At 47.3% G+C, this 15,799-nt stretch overlaps 1 protein-coding gene across 1 annotated transcript in view; it reads left to right on the top strand.

Moving 5' to 3' along the window:
• The first annotated feature begins 10,617 nt into the window (after nt 1–10,617).
• The window catches only part of LOC104125397 (rho GTPase-activating protein 39-like), a 42,568-nt gene continuing 37,386 nt past the window's right edge, over nt 10,618–15,799 (top strand). The window contains exon 1 of the mRNA XM_035893357.1: nt 10,618–11,643. The gene's annotated coding sequence lies outside the window, so the exon portion shown is untranslated. The remainder of the gene's footprint in view (nt 11,644–15,799) is intronic.

Here is a 15,799-nt window from a genome sequence, read left to right as displayed (position 1 = left end):
CTGCTGATCGCTCTGTGCCTCAACTCGTTGGCCAGAAGTGGTTGAATTAAGTTTGGCTCTTCTGGGAGGAAGGTACGGAGCCTGGCAGAAGCGCTGTTGTGTGTGTCGTCTCGTGTCCTGTCCCCCCGTCCCTCTTCCCCCCCCCCTGGCTGATGCCGGTTGCTGTTGTGCTGTTTTTTTTCATCCTAGATGAAAAGCTCAGAATGATTTAACATTCCTGTGAGTGGGGCTTTCCCCAGGGGCACCAGATTTCAGCTGGCTTCTCACATTCTCTTTGTCTGGGGGAGAAGAGGGAGGGCTGTGCTGGCGTTTTGCCTGGTACCTCAGTGACGGTGCAAGGTGTTTGGAATATTTTTTTTTTTTACTTCTCTTGCATTTGAAGTTGTTGTTTGGGGTTTTTTTTCCCTTCTGTCTCTTCTGCGTCCTCTCCAGCAGAACGCAGTTTGAGTTAGTCCGTAAGAAGGAGTGTGTTGGGAAGGGGTAGCAAATCCCCTTGAAAGTGGATACAGAATACCAGAATTCATCCAGAGCAAAATGATTGGCACAGCAGCACGCTCTCGATCTGCCAGTAGCTCGTAGTGGCTGCTTCTGCCTCCTTGCTTGTGACAGCTAAGGGCACTTGTCGCTCAGGCATCAAGGTTGCAGGTTGCTTGCTTCAGGGGATAAACTGGGAAACCTGACAAAGCCATGTAGATTTGGGACTATCGTTCCACCAGCCAGTGCAGAGGAATACAGAGCTTCTTGCGCTGGATTTCAGCGTAATTTTTCCAGTGTAGTATCTCCACTGGCTATCTCTTTGGTGCTTTTTGAGTTTGGTGTCTGCTGGGTTGATTAGACGGCTCTTTCCGATCAGTCAGATGGAGGCTGTTTGGAGTGATGCTGAGATCACAGTGGATTTTAAGAATGCAGATTTTGAAGCCAGGTTTTTGGTCGGATAGTTCACATGCCTTCTGTATTCACAACAGGTTTGCTTAGCTGAAACAGATGTCCTGGCCTTAGCTGGGAGCATGTGAGCTACAGGGAGATCTAAGGATGCTGGCCTGGTGCATTTTGTAATCAAGAGAATGTTACGGTCATCCTTGCGATGCAAAAGGCTGCTTTTGGCCTGACTGTTACTGGATCCGCAGCTGAAAACCTTATGAGAGGCTTGCACGTTTAATGTGCCAGGAAGACACGCAGAACCTGGTTCACTGAACGCCCCCCTGCTTTAGGGGCACAAAAGGCAAATGCCTCCCATTCCACTGATTTATTTGATCTTGAGAAAAATGTTATGTACCATGGTGCAAAGATGAGAGGAGAGACTAAGACTCCTGTAGTGAACTGCCTAACGGGTAAGAAAAGTCTTGCAGATTTCAGTGTATTTGTGTCTGAGCTTTGAGGCATTTCTTTTAATCAATCCTGCTGCTCTTTTGGGGTTGGCTTCGTAGGATTGGGGCAACTGCCTGATGGCAACCAGGGAACAGTGGGGTCTTTTCCCATACTGCCATGGAGGAAGAACGAGTAGCATCGTTGAGGGACTGTGGGAAGGACTGTATGATCTGAAACAGCTTTAAAGGAATCGCTTCTGTAATTAAAGATAAAAAAGCATAACCTGCCGTAGGGTTCTTGCTTTTTGGCCCATGAGGGTGCGGGGGTTTGGTCATGTGTGTGTCCCCAGCGGTGCAGTGTAATAAATATTCATGTTGATGAACCCTTTCTTTGAAGTTGCAAAAGGATGGGTCATATCTATATTTCCTATAAGTAAGAGTACTGCTTGGCTGCCATTTTAGCTATGGAGAAGAAAGCTTTTCAGTTAGGACTCACTGTTTTAGCACATGTTTTTGGCTGTTTAATTCAAACAGCCTCAGGGTGTGAGCAGAGGGAGATCCTCCAGCCTGTGTCGGAAGTCCTGGGGATTGCTGAAGTCCTGTTAGCTGAGTGGGTGGAAGGACTGGGGATGTGCTTGTTCAGTGGGAAGTCTGCTGGTCTGGCTGGCCGTTTTAATTTGATTAATGTGTAAAGGATTCACGTGCTTTATGTTCTGATGACGATGAAGACTCTTAATTCTCTTATTGAATCTCAGTATGTTGAGTACGAGTTCATTGCATATAGTTAATTCAGATTAATTCGGGCTTTAATTTGTCTTTGCTGAATACTATTTTCTGTGTTTTATCAGAAGCTTTAATTCACAGGAGCAAGTGAAAACTTTCGCGCTTTGTCAGCCTGCCCTGGAGCTGCTGACAGACTCCTTGTGTCTGAACTCAGCCATAGCTTTGCAGCAAAGGGGTCTTCTGGTTTTGGCAGGGCATCTGAATCTCCCACTGTTACTCAGCACAGAGCCCCCCACATCCTCAGAACTGGGTCCATATGCCCTGTTCTCTTTACTCTCTTCTTAATTGGCTTAAATAAGGCAGTGAATAAAGGTCCTCTCTAGCTAGCTGTGACGGCAGGACAAGCTTCTGCTCCCAGCAGGTTGTCCTGCTCTTGTCTGCTGGATGAGCCTGTTCCTGGATGGGCATTGTGGTAACTCACTTCACAGTAAATGAGCTGGGGTAGCAAAGGTCTCTGTTTGCTCTCCGACCTAAGTGCAGGTGGGAGAGGTTATTGGCAGCCTGAGCTCTGCCACGCACTCCTGGTGTCATCCCTGCTCCTCTGAACATGCTCCTGGAGCTATCGGTGAGCTTGCCGGGGCAGTTTCCTTGGAATTAAATGCTTTAGGAGTGAAAGATGGATTGGCTTTAAGTGAAACCAGGAGTGTGTTTTTTTGATTCAGTAGCTCTGCCGGCAGGGGCAGAAGAGAGGTGACAAGGTGATTATCTTGTCCACCGTCGCTGCCGTATTCTTTTGAAGGTGCTCCCATCAGCAGGCCCAGCTAGCTCCCAAGGTGCAGTCATGCCTTCAGTTAGAGTGTTTGACTCTATGCAGATAAAGCCTGGTCCTTGGGAAATGCCTTCAGACACACCAGAGCCTTCTGATCAACCTAATCAGAAGTTCAAAGGAAAGGAGCACTGTTTCCTCCTTCCCTGTGGTCTCCTTTCCCAGTGTTTCCATTCCTGTCGTACTACCCAAATGGCTTTCTCAGTGGATGATGCAATTAAGAGGAGATGCTTGCAAGCTTTCAGCAAATAAATACATCAGAATTTGAAATGCTCCATTTAGGCTCCATCAGTCCTTCCCAGGTGGAGTGCAATTACTTGTGCCTTGTTGTGACACGTATACGCTCGTGTTTCTTTAAAAAACCCTCTGGGCAGATTCAAATAGCTAGTGAAGTGCCTCTTCTTTGTAATAAAAGTAAATTCTAGAGCAGACACTGTGGTTTAGTTTTATCTGGATTCATAGAGGGTTTCTGAGCTCTGCTGTTGTTACATATACACTTGATGTTAATTCCTGCCTTTGTCAAGGTGTGCAGAAAGGCAGCTCCCTTGTAGGGAAGGCAGCTTCATTGATCAAGCAGTTCCTCGCGCTCGGTCATGAGGGTCCACGGAAGCAAGCTCTCTGTCTGATTGTTTTTATACTTTTAATGGGGAAGAGTAGTATTCTGCTTTGGGCAATTTCTTAAAGCAGTTGGGTTTTGGAGTGGCAGAAAAGTATTACCTAAAGCAGCAGACGTGAAGCCCATCGGGCTTGTCCATTTGGAACAAGACACCATCGGTCAAGAGAAAATTTTTTTGCATTTGGTCTTTGTCTCATGGGAGAATGGAAAAAATACCATTATTTGGGATATATTCTCTCATCCTAATTACTGTTCCAAGTGTTTGAGATTACTGATGTAAGGAATAACAATGTTTTGTATTTCCAGTTGAATACTGACCAGCGAATTCCAGTGGAGCTGGTGTCAACTGTCCTCCAGTTACTCTCCCAAGGTTTTTTCTTTGTGTGTTGTCAGCTGCCATTTTTTGGTTATGCAAAGCACAGAGCCAAAACAGATTTGGAAAGCTTATAATGAGGATGCTGAAGATCCAGATTGCCTATTTGCAACGAAGCAAAGGACTCCACACGATCCCCAGGGGGAGCGTTGGTACGGCTTGTGCAGCAGCTCGGAGTCAGAGTGTGCCTGGCCTCCTGCAGTTACACGAAGGGACTCAGCTGGACAATATCAACTTTAGAAAATTCCCCCTGAAAAAAAAATAAGCCCAAAGGCCAAAGCACTGGAGGCACTGAGATTATTTTTTTTCAGGCTGCTCTGTGTTTTTGGACTTAAAGCCCTCAGTGGAATTTCATACAAGACCTTACGCTGCAGAGCACTGGGGAACCTCTGAAGTAGAGAGTATGTCTGAATGCAACATCTTTGTCAGCCACCAGAAGCAAATAGAAGGCTGGCTCTACATAGAGGATGCATTTCTTACCCCTCTTGTATTCTGCTTGTGCCCAAGTCCCCGAGCTGAGCTCTCGCTGCACTTTGCCTTCCTCGATGGAAACTGCTCTGATGTGGGATGAAACAAAGGTGACAGCGAGTGCCCTGTGCACCCTGGACTTGCTGTGTGTTCCTGTGTTCAGCCTGGAGCAGAGCAGTCCTGGGCCGCTCTAAACCGACCTTTTCTTAGCCACAGGGTTTATGATCTACCAAAAACAAACAAACCAAGTGTGGGGGGAAAAAAAAACCCCAAACCTGTGCTGGTCTCATTTGTGTGTGTAACTTGGCAGCTGTGGGATGCTGCCATGAGGCACTTGGCTTTGGCAGATGGGGCTGTTTCCTACCTGGACAAACAAGGTTGCTGCTTTCTGGCTGGAAACCTGTTACCGAGCAGAAAAGACTCAGTGTAGTGGGATTTTTGTGTTGTCTTGGACATTGTGAACTGGTGGCCCAGGGCCAGGTGCACTGTAGCAGGGATAACTTCTTTGTTCTGTAGATCTGGTTTTTCTGTCTGATTTTGTTTGTGTTTATTTTTTCCCAGAAGAATGACAATGAGGCTTGCTGTCTCCATCACCAGTGATACCAAGAAAAGCCCTGCACCATGCTGCCTGATGGGTTGGGACCGAGCGCAGCGAATTCCCTTTAACCACATGGGGTTCAGCTGTCTTGTTTTTTTTAACTCTGAAGCAGTGCAATGTCTTGCACATGGGTTTTCATGTGTAGCAGCAGTCAGGGCTCAGTTCAGGAGAAGGATGAATTGGCCTAAAAGATTTTCAGTAACAAAGTCAGAGAAAAAGTTATCACAGGAGACTTTATAGCTGAATAGTTAAATACAGACCCAGGGGATGCAGTGAGTGAGCAGTGCTGTGTACTGTTGCCTGGGAAGATGCCCCTTCAGAGGCTGTGGCCAGACCCAGCAGTGGATGTTGGCTGCAGTTTTCAGTGCCTCTGCACTGGCTTTTGGGCCCTTGAGGTGGCTGGCTTGGTTTTATTGTCGGGACCCCAACCTGCCCTAGCCAACCTGTCCTGGCCACCCCAGTGGCTCCAGCGCCTGGTCCTCACCCCCCTGTTGATCCAGAGCTTGTGCAGTCGTGCTTCCCCACACAGCCTTATCTACTATGGGCTTGTCCCCTGTGTGCTTTTGGTGCTGTGTGGGAAATGGCAAATGCAGGGTTGTTTCCAGAGGTGGGGTAAGCTGCGGGTGGTCACACACTGTAATCCAGGCTCTGAGTCTCCCTTATACAGGTGTTTAAACAGTAACTCAAGGTTCAGCTGTTGGTTTTAATGTGTTCAGTTTGTTGTAAAACTGTAAATGCCATATTTGGCCCTCTTCTGGTCCGGCAACTGTTTCCTCCTTGTGTATGTTGTAGTTCTTTGATAGCTACAAATATCCAGCTGTGTATCAGCCACACTGTCTAGCTCTTCTTTGCTCCCTAGCTACAGTAATTAGGTTTGGGATCTTTTTTCAAGCCTTTCTCTAAGCTATGGTGAGAGGAGAAGCTCAAAGTGTTTTATGAATTCTTGGTGATGAGTCGACATCAAGTGAAGCAAAGAGAGATGGTGAAAGGGCTGCGAGGCCGAGGTGCAGAGCCTGGAGTGCGGCTGGCATGGGAAGTGCTTAATGGATGCCTAATGGATGCTAATCACGTAATACGGAGGCGTGTTTTCTTAGCAGCTTATACCATGGTAATACAATGAATAGTCTGGCTGGGATCTGGCTGACTTGCATTTAGTCTGTACAGTAAAATCATTGTGAAGCAAGTAGCGTTGGGGCTTGGAGGGCAGCTTTGTGCCCTTGGGCTCTCACCTACAAGTCGTACATTAGAGCACGCATGGCAGAAGAGTTGCAGTTTTGGCTTGGAAACTCCCTTAGAGAGCTTGCCCCTGAGATAAGCTACTTCAATTTTCATGAAGTTAGTTTTAAAATCACTGAAAATTAGGGTGAAAAGCAAGTGCTGCGGTCCTTCCTGTACTGTGGGCTTAGAAGCTGCTGAGGAAATGCCTGCTGAGTAGGTGCTGGTCTGACAACTCAGCTGAAATGCACTAAAGCTGTGATTTGGAATTAGTCCAACGCATGTGTTTGAGGTTCTGGAGACTGAAGGCTTTTCCAAAACAGAAGTCTGTTTTGGCATGGTAAGCATAAAAGATAAGAAAGACAGCGATGATCATCTGGGGGTGAAGCTGTGCACTGCCACCCTAATTCCTTCTGCCCCTGGGTCCTGTCACCAGGATGGTTGAGTTTGCTAAAGCAAGAGAAATCTGTCTGCTTTTTAGTGAGCAAGCTGAAATAGCTCCATGTGGGATTTGAGGAGCTCCAGTGTCCTTGTGTGATGAGTGCTGGGGATGCACCATGGGGAAAGGGGGGGCGGAATGCAGAGGGGACCCCTCCTACCAGCAGCAAGTCATGGGAACCACTCTGCTTTCAGTGTACCATGATGTTATCATCCAGCTCCCTCTCCTGTGGTCTGTCAGGCCAGGTTTGGACACCATGCTGCAGGGGTGACTTTGGGTATGTTTTTGAGGCTTTGGCTTGGAATGCCAAAGCCCTGCTGCGAGAGAGGGCGGCTGGCAGAGAGCCACTGCAGGGCGGAGCTCCCTTTGGTGGGGAACGCTAGTTCAGGTTGCTGTTGTTGAAACAAGGAGGGCTGGATGAGTCCAGCAAAGGGGGAGAAGTCATTGATTTCAGCCTCTCTGGCTCCCTGTAACTCTTCCCCAGGAACACGGCTTCTTGGAGTGCGATGGCAGAGTTCCTTGTTGGCCACCCAGCACTGCCTGTAACGGCTGAGCACTTGTGTGCTTAAACTTTATTTGGTCCTGGAGGGATGAAATCACTCACTTTTGTCTCTGTTTGGATAAGGAAAGGTTCTGCTGAGCTGTGAGAGCTGTCTGTGTGTGGGGGAGGAGAAGCTTTTCGGTAACCCAGCATGTTCGGCGCAAGGCGTCCTTGTCGCGGGGCTAGAGAGAAACTTCATTTTGGGCTGCTTTCTCTGCCCTGCTGTCTCTGATGAAGCAAAGACTGCAGGTGAGAGAGGGTGGACAGTGTGGGGATCACCAAATAGTTCAGTGAAACAGCCCAGAGTTCATCTCCAAATGTAAAAATGGGTGACTTCCAGTGGTTGATGTGCTTGTTCCTGCCTGGCCTGGATGGCTTGGGCAATGAGCTGTCCTCGGACCGTGTTGGTTTTGGGCTGCATCCTTCACTGGAGGCTCTTTGGGGAAGAGCATGGTTTCCTATTCGAGAGTATCTCCTGATACCACGTACATCTTGTACTCTGGGCACTGAAATAAAATAGCCCCTGCAGCTGGTCGCGGTGGCTCCATTACCACTGTTCTTGCAGCGTGCACGGTGCCTGCCCAGAATGGCACGCTGTGGGCCCTTGGCAGGGGCAGGGGAGGGCATGCATTTAATTCCTGTTACCTGGCCCAAACCTCTACTGCTAGCAGCAGTAGCCATTTCTTCAAGTGAATGTGTGGGGATGGCCAGAGAACAGACAAATTTCTCATGGGGCTGCCTGTGGTGCTACTTTCTTGTCCTCTGCATCCCAGCCAGACCTGGGATAAACAGAGTTTCTGTGGACTGCAGAGACAATTTGAGGGGCTTTATATGAATTAATAGTATTCCCCTGAAATTACCATTTTGGGGCCATTATCAGTGGTAGGAACTTATGCTGCTTTTCCTATCGGGCAATAGCTGTAAACGCTCCTAAAGGTGCAGCTGTTTCCCCTGGAAAAGGCAAATGACATCCATGAACATGAACAGCTTTAATCATGAGATGTGTCTGTTCCAAGCTTGGAGGGCTCTCTTGGTCCTCGTGGAAGTAGAACCTTTCATTAGGACAGGCGGCACGTGGGCCCATGGACAAAGAGCAATGTCAGTGTGGCTGGCTGTGAAAATTGGGTGCTGCTGGGGTTCAGAGGGGTATCAGGCTTCATCTCTTTCAACTTCACACCTGCTAAGCTGTGACAGAAGAAGTCAGGAAGAGGAACGAACAGCTGGGAGATACAAACCCTCATTTGTCTTGCACTTCAGGCAAAAAATGATCCATGATTTTTAATTTTTTTTTTTTTAAATTAAACCCTGTTGCTGACTAAACCTGTTTTGCAGTTTGTTAGCAATTGGGTCCTGCCTCTTGTCTCTGGCAGGACCTCAACAGGAGCCATGCAGGCCTTGACCTTGGCTGCAGCTCTGTGTGCTCAGCAGTGCCAAGAACAAGGGAGAAGGTCCAGGCTGTGGCTGCTCCCTGGAAGGGAGACGCTGCCGTGGGGTGCTGCTCTCCTGGGACCTTGGCTGCCCTTTGATGTGGTCCAGTGTTCCCCCAGGAAGGAGGAGCCTTGACCCCTCTGCCTCTCATCTGGTGGCTGCCTCAAGGGGTGCTTTGGTCACGTAATGTGTTTCCTACTGGAAACACATCTCGGTTTGGGCATTTGGAAACTGGGAATATGCAGTTACCTGTGAAAACTCAGTTTGTATGTGCCCAGGAACAGTCAGGATAACTCCGAGCCTGTGGTTATGATGGGCTCTCTATGACTGGCAGCATTAATAACATTAATGAGACTTGTGTGTGCCCTGCCGTAGAGCTGGCACTTACTCCTGAGTTGGCTAAAAGGGGGCTGCCTCTTGTTGCACTCCAGTAAGAGCCCTGATATTTGTCTGCCTTGTACGGCTCTGTCCTTCTGCTAAAGAGTAGCTGATAGGACCAGAGGTGTTATGGAAGTTATCTGGTGACGATAATGGCAGCTCAGAAGGAATGGATTACCCCCCCCAAGAAAAGACCCAAGTCTGTTTGTTTGTTTGTTTGTTTTATTTTAAAGAATGAAACAAAAGAAAATGTGCAGGGAAAGAAGGCTGGTAGAGTGAGAAGGATATTGGTCAAAAAGGGGAAGCTGTATCCATACAAGACAACCAAAAAAAAGCATGTATTTCAGCAGATTGCAAGTAAAATCAAATTAAGGCAGTCCAGAATAAGACTTTTGAAGGGTAAATTTGCCAAATATGATTAATTTTCAAATGCATCAGAAACCTTTTGGAAATAGGCAGCAGAAGAGATCAAGGTGTGAGAGGCACAGAAGATAAAGCCGTCACAAAAATCAAAACCATTTTTTGGCCGTCTTGATTCCAGTGGAGGAGCTCTGTAGCTTTGCAGACTACAAGCTTGCTACAAAAGAGCTGTCTGAGAGGTTGTCTCACGTTGAATGTCAGTAGAAATAGCTTTAGAGCAAACAGAGGAACTGATAAGAAACTGGAAGGAACAGATAGTGTTTACTCAAGAGTGCCACAGGATCTTAAATCTGAAACTGCTGAGATACTTTTGTGTGTATCCTGTTGCTTAAGTGCCCCTGGTATCACAGAAATTGATGGCAGCAAATGCGAGGGCATTTTTTAAAAGAGGGGGATCTTGGGGAAATCAGGGAGGTACATGTCAGGTGGCTCAATGTCTGTGCCAGGCGTACTGCTCCGGAAGGGCTATCAAAAGGATCCTGGGGACCACAGACTGACCTCTGTGCTTGGGCCTCTGCAATGAGGAACAAGATCACTGAAGGCATGGCCAAGCACGGTTTCTTGGAAAAGAGTTAACAGGGCTAATGTAAAGGGAAGAAGCCCTGCCTCACAGACCTGCTGGAGCTTGATGAGCACATGGGTGGCAGGACCAATAGACTGCATATATCTGGGTTTTCAAGCAGCCTTTGACAAGGTTTTCCACCAAAGGCTTTTAAGAAACTTAAGTCACGGGCATGGAGGAAAGGTCTTGTTATGGACCTGAGAGCTGGTAAAAGCACAGGACACAAGGGGTAGGGCTTAATAGTAATTTTTCAGCATGGGTAAGAGTGAGCTGTGAAGCCCGAGAAGCTGGTCCTGGGACTGGTTTTCATCCTATGGGTGACCTCAGGCATGGAGGGGTGCAGTGAAGTCCTCAAGCTTGCAGAGGATCCTTGGTTCCTTCAGGTGGTTGGATACCTCACTGAAGGTAAGGAAATCCAGAAGGACCTCACAGAACTGAATAAATGGAAAAATAAGTGGCAGATGAACTTCAGTATAGGAAAACACAGGGGACCTGTAGGGGCAAATTATCTTTACCGGGCTTGTATGATACTGAAACTGGAACTAGTGGTTAGAACTCAGGAAGGAGCTTGGAGTCATCATCGACAGTTCTCTGAAATCATCGACTCAATGTGCAATGTTAGCCAAAAAATGCCAATCAATTCTGGTCACTGTCAGCAAGGGAGATAACAGCAAAGCAGAGGGCATCATTTTGGCCCTCTGTAACACCTTGGTGTGTTATCTTGGGGGCTGCACGCAGTTCTGGTTTCTGTGTCTTGAGAAGGACAGTGGTGTTGGAGAGGCTGCAAAGAGAGTTAAAATGACTGAGGGAGGGAGCAGTTGCCTTATGAGGAGAGAGAAAAAGATTTGTGACACCTCGTTTTGGAACAGAAGTCTGGTGTAGCGTATGATCAAGGTATACAAAATCATGAAGGCACTGATTAAGCTGAATGTTATCTACCGAGTCTTGAGGCGCTAGAACCAGGGGCACTTGATGAAATATAGAGGACATTGGTTTAAAGCAGGTAGAAGGAAGTACTTTTATTTTACACAACGTGTGATGGACTTGTGAATTAATTGTCCTGTGGAGTTGTGGATGCAAAAGGCGTCAGCAGGTTCAAAAAGCATTTGGGTAAATTTATGGGCAGCCAGCCTGAAACAGACAATAGGAAGAACATCCAGGGATGTGCCTTTAGCATCCAAAATACAAGTGCGGATTCTGAGGGAATAAGGAAGATGGAGAGAGGGTATGACCAGGCTCATGTGGTCTGCTGAACAAACCTCTCCTGTTGTCCCAGCTGTAGACAGGATGGAGGGGCAGTTGGTTTCACCCAAGATGTGTATCTTATGTTCTTGAAAGTTTCCAGAAACTGACATTGAGTAGGAATGTATGACTTGTTGCGGAAGAGCCAGCATGGCTTTTGTAGACCAAAATTGAGCCACTCCATCGGTACTTGGAAGGTGTTTGTGAGCACGTGGCAGGGGTGATCCAGCGGAGTGGTCTAGTGGACCCCCCTCAAAGGTTTCAGCATGGGGTATCCAAACAAAGCCCATCATGAGATGCTTGGGTGAATAAATGGTTAAAAGATAGGCTACGAAGAAGAGGAGTAGACTGCAGACTTCACAGTGGAGGGAATTCCCTTGGGGAGCCAGGCTGGGATCTCTGCTGCTCGCAGCGTTTGTATGTGACCTAGAAAAGGGGCTGAAAGCGATGGCTGGGGAAGAGTGTGCTGCGGTCCACGTGTGCAGTGATGGGCTCTGAGCAAATGAGGTAAGAAATCCTGAGCACTGAAATTTGGGAATGAGGTTGGGGGTAACGGGGATTTCTGCAAAAGTATCGGTCAGCTTTCAGCAGCGCTGCAGGAGGGAGGAGGGGGTTGTGAACAGCATGGAGGGGAGGAGAGGAGAGAATGAAAAATTCACAACACCACTGGGGTCTGCTGTCACGTTGAATATTAAGTGAGTGTCAGGTCATCCCATCTCGGAAAAGTCCTTGCTTCTAACTCCTGGGAATAGAATAAGTGCCTCTGCAGTTTTGTGCTCTTATTTGTTTTTTTTATCACCGGCAAATACTATATAGTGTATTTGCTGCTGATAAAAGCGGAGGCAGATGAAGACCGTCTAGGTGGACATCGAATACAAAGGGAAGTTGAATGTCCATATCTTTGCCCCAATCCATGGTCCATGCTGTAAAAGAAGGACAGAGAGAACACTGCCTGCTTTGACGTCTTTCTGAATTTGTCCCTTTTTTGCTGCCTTCCTTGCCACTGCTGAGAGTGAAAAGCTCAGTTTTGGACTGAACACAAGCTAATAAATGCTTGGGCTTTTGGAGAGAGAAAACAAAAGGAACTTGTTTTGGGCACCACATCAAAAAGTAAATTGTTCTCACACCACTGTTTGCTGTTACCATGTATAGCAGTTACTGCCATAGCAACAGATATTTTCAAGATCCAGCCAAGATCTTCCAGGGCTGCAGCATAACTTCTGATATTTGCTCATTGTGGAACTATTAATAACTGTGTTTTCCCTCCTCGTAGCCAGGAAGTTTCTTCTTCCTCATGTACCAAGTGCAAGGGATAAGCTCATTTTAAAGCGCTTGTGGGGAGAAGAGACACTGGGGATTTCCTGGATTTTTTTTGTTTTAGAGATCCTGTCTAGTGCTGCCAGCTCTGCAGTCAGCTCCTGAGCTGAGCTGGGCTCTCTCTTGTGCTATTCGGGACAAACAGATGACACACATTTACTGTTCCAGCTATGCACAGAAGCTTAAGTGTTTATTTCAGGCTGACTTGACCAAGGGGAGAACGTGCTGCCAATTAAGTATGACCTGGGCCAGGCTCTGGTCTGCACAATCTCTTTACTTACCTCCCGGTCACTTAAGCAAGATAAACCCTGTGTATTCAAATTTGCAGTTCAACTGTTCTTGGCAGTAGTTGAATTTAGGTATGTTTAAAACCCCCAAGTGCACATCCACTTTTTCTTAGCTGCATTAGCACGCCTGCGTGAATCTCCTTTGGGTTGGAAGCGTGTCAGAAATACCATCGCCAGGTCTTTTGGCACCTGACTGAAGAGCTGTGGAAAAGGTAGGACTTGGGCTTTTGCTCTGCCGGCAGCTCCTCTCAAGCCTGAGCATCTGTGACGCACTGCGATGGGTGACGACTGGGGTCATGAGTCCATCCCCAGCTCTGCTCCTAGTTGTACACAAGTCCAGTTTCATCCCTCCAGAGGAATGAGTTGTTTTGTCAAGCCAATCTCCTCCCTGCTCCCTCCAGGGAGTTTGCTTTTCTTCCGCAGAAGCGTAGCTATTAACTGTAAAAGCCTTCCTGCCCACTTCCCTCACCAACTCAAGAGTTAAAAGGAAGATGCTCTGTGAGCACTCTGGTTTTCCTTATTTTCTGGTGCTCTCAAGTCTTGCAGCTTCTTCTGATGTCACTGTCTTTGACATCGCCCTTCCCCAGATCTCCCCGAGCTGCTGGATTGACAGCCTAGCATCAAAACAGAGAGGAAAAGATTAGTGAAAACACTGAATCTTTTATCCCGCTGACCTCCCTGGAGAAGGTGGAGAATTGAGCATATGCCCTGCAAAAGGTTGGTCCAAGGCAAGAAATCATTGTCATGTCTGCAGGGAGCAACTGCATCCTTCTCTTACTGCTGCTCTACCTGTTTCTCTGGAGGGTCCATTGATTGCAGTACCACCTGAGGCACTGCCAAGAGCTGCGGCTCCCCAGGGAGGCAGCACAGGGAACATAGGAGTTCAGCTCCTATGGAGCTCACTCACTCCTCAGGAGTGAGCCTGGTTGGGACAGTACCAGCTGACACAGCCCAGCTTGTTTTTTTCCTGGACATCTCCAAGAAACAACTGAGACCCTTTTCGAGACCCATTGGCAACTGACACAGTTGTACACCAATAACTGGCTTCTTGCTGACTCTTGGGAAGGTTAATCCCACCTTTGTTTCTGTGACATAGTGAGAGCAAAGGCAGATTTTGGGCTTTAACTAATAGTGCTTTGTTCCGACAAATGAGATTGCAGAGATGTTCAGTTTTGAAAAGGCTGTGACTGCATTTTAAGGCAAGGTTGAGCAACTCAGTCTTTGTTTCTCATTAAATCAAGCCAGATCTTGTTAATGACAAAGCACCAGAACTATACATAACTAGTATTTTTGTTTATTTGGAGTTTGAAGGTGTTACTATAGCCGCTGCTAATCTCACAGACGCGAGTGTGTAGCGCGCAAAGCAGAAGTTGAAATATAGCTCACGGGATGTGACTCCTACCCACGGCACAGGGTTTCGGAGGTGATTGGAAAAAGAATGTCAGTTTGGGGCAACACTTAATACACATTTCCTTTCAGAGGAAGCTTTTTTTCATGGTTTATTATATCAGAATTAAAAACAATGGAAAAAAACAAACACGGGCTGTGTTTTTCATCCCAGACTGCGAATTCATGCATTGATAGGTGAGCTTTTCAGGGATCAAGGTGTGCACGGAGCAGGGAACCATGTGCTGCTCTGTGGGGCAAGCGTGTGGGAGGGGAAAGCTCTGGGGCTGCAGGAGGGGACTGATGCTGTGTGGTCCAGTTTGTTGTCTTTGCAGCATCCTTACTCTGTCATGTATGATGCACTTCTCATTCAGCAATTTCTGTAGGCAAAGCAAATGTAAGAAATTAATTTCTCAGGGGAAAGAGGTTTTTTTGCTTATTGTTTTATGAAGGGTTTATGAACTCTGTGGCTGAGGTTTTCAGCTATTTATTTACCACCTCTCTTCCCTTGCCAGAGGAAATTAGTGTGCTTTGGGCTGGGGAAAATGACGATTCTGAAGCAGCTCCTCTGCATGGAGCCCTGTTGGGATGAGTTCCTGACTGCAGCTCGGGACACAGGGGAGAGAGTTAGTCATTTGCGGACTCTGTGTTTCCTATTGCCTTTGACTCACTGCCAAATTCCTCTGTCATCCCGGCATTGTAGTGGTTAACTTGAGTCATGCTTAACAAGCTTGGACAGCTAATACTTTCGAGAGCTTCTCTGCGTTTGTTCCTGCTGCAGCCAGGCAGCTGTAGCCAGGCAGATTTGCCAAAGAAAGAAATGGCCTAAAAAAGTTGTGATGAAACACTGTTATCTTTGTTTTACACTTTTAGGCACCAGGGTCTTGTGGGCTCTGCTAGCTGAGAAATAACCCGGTCCCTTGCAAACCGTGACTGTGGTGTGCATGAGTGTTCAAGGGACTCTGTGTTTCAGTTAATAAATGACTGGCAGCCCTTTAAATGAAGAAAGACAGAGGACCATTATTTTGCTAATACCACGCATTTAGGAATGTTGATGCTTTGGATGCGTAGCTTTGTAGGCTGGTGCTTGAGAGCCTTATGCTCTGCCATCCGGCTGTTGGTAGGGAGTCAAGAGCTGGCACCCTCGGTCTGTGTCGCAGGGCCTTGACTTGCAGGTGCTCCACCCTGTAATTACAACCTTGATCTGCTCCTGCCTCCGGCCGCTGCCAGCTCCTCTGCCTCCTTTAGAAAAGCTGAAGTTGTGGTGGGTTTTTTTATGGTCTGGTGGAGTTATTTTAGAACTGAGGTGGGTGTCTCAAGAGGTCCTTTCAGTCCCTGTCCCTGCATGCTCTTGCAAAGGCGGCTACTCTGTCCTAAGGTACCAGCTGATGGGTTTGCCTTTTTTGGTTTTTAGGTTTCTCTTCTGTTCCTGTCTTCACTTGCCAACATCATTCAGAAACACCTTTAAATGTTTTCTCCTTGCTGCTCAGTGTTCCCTTGTGTAGCAAATGCACATCTCTGTGCCTGGTGTAAATGAGCCTCTGTCACTCGGCTGTTTGCTTTGCTCCATCGTAGCTGCGATGGGCACTCTCTTCCTTTCAGCAAAGATGGTACAAAACCTGTACTCTTTTTTTTTTTTTTTTTTTTTTTTTTCCTCCCTTTGGGGGACGCTA

The sequence above is a fragment of the Egretta garzetta genome, unplaced genomic scaffold, assembly GCF_000687185.1.
Source record: "Egretta garzetta isolate BGI_Z169 unplaced genomic scaffold, ASM68718v1 scaffold440, whole genome shotgun sequence".
NCBI lineage: Eukaryota > Metazoa > Chordata > Aves > Pelecaniformes > Ardeidae > Egretta > Egretta garzetta.
This window is presented reverse-complemented; position numbering and strand designations above follow the sequence as displayed.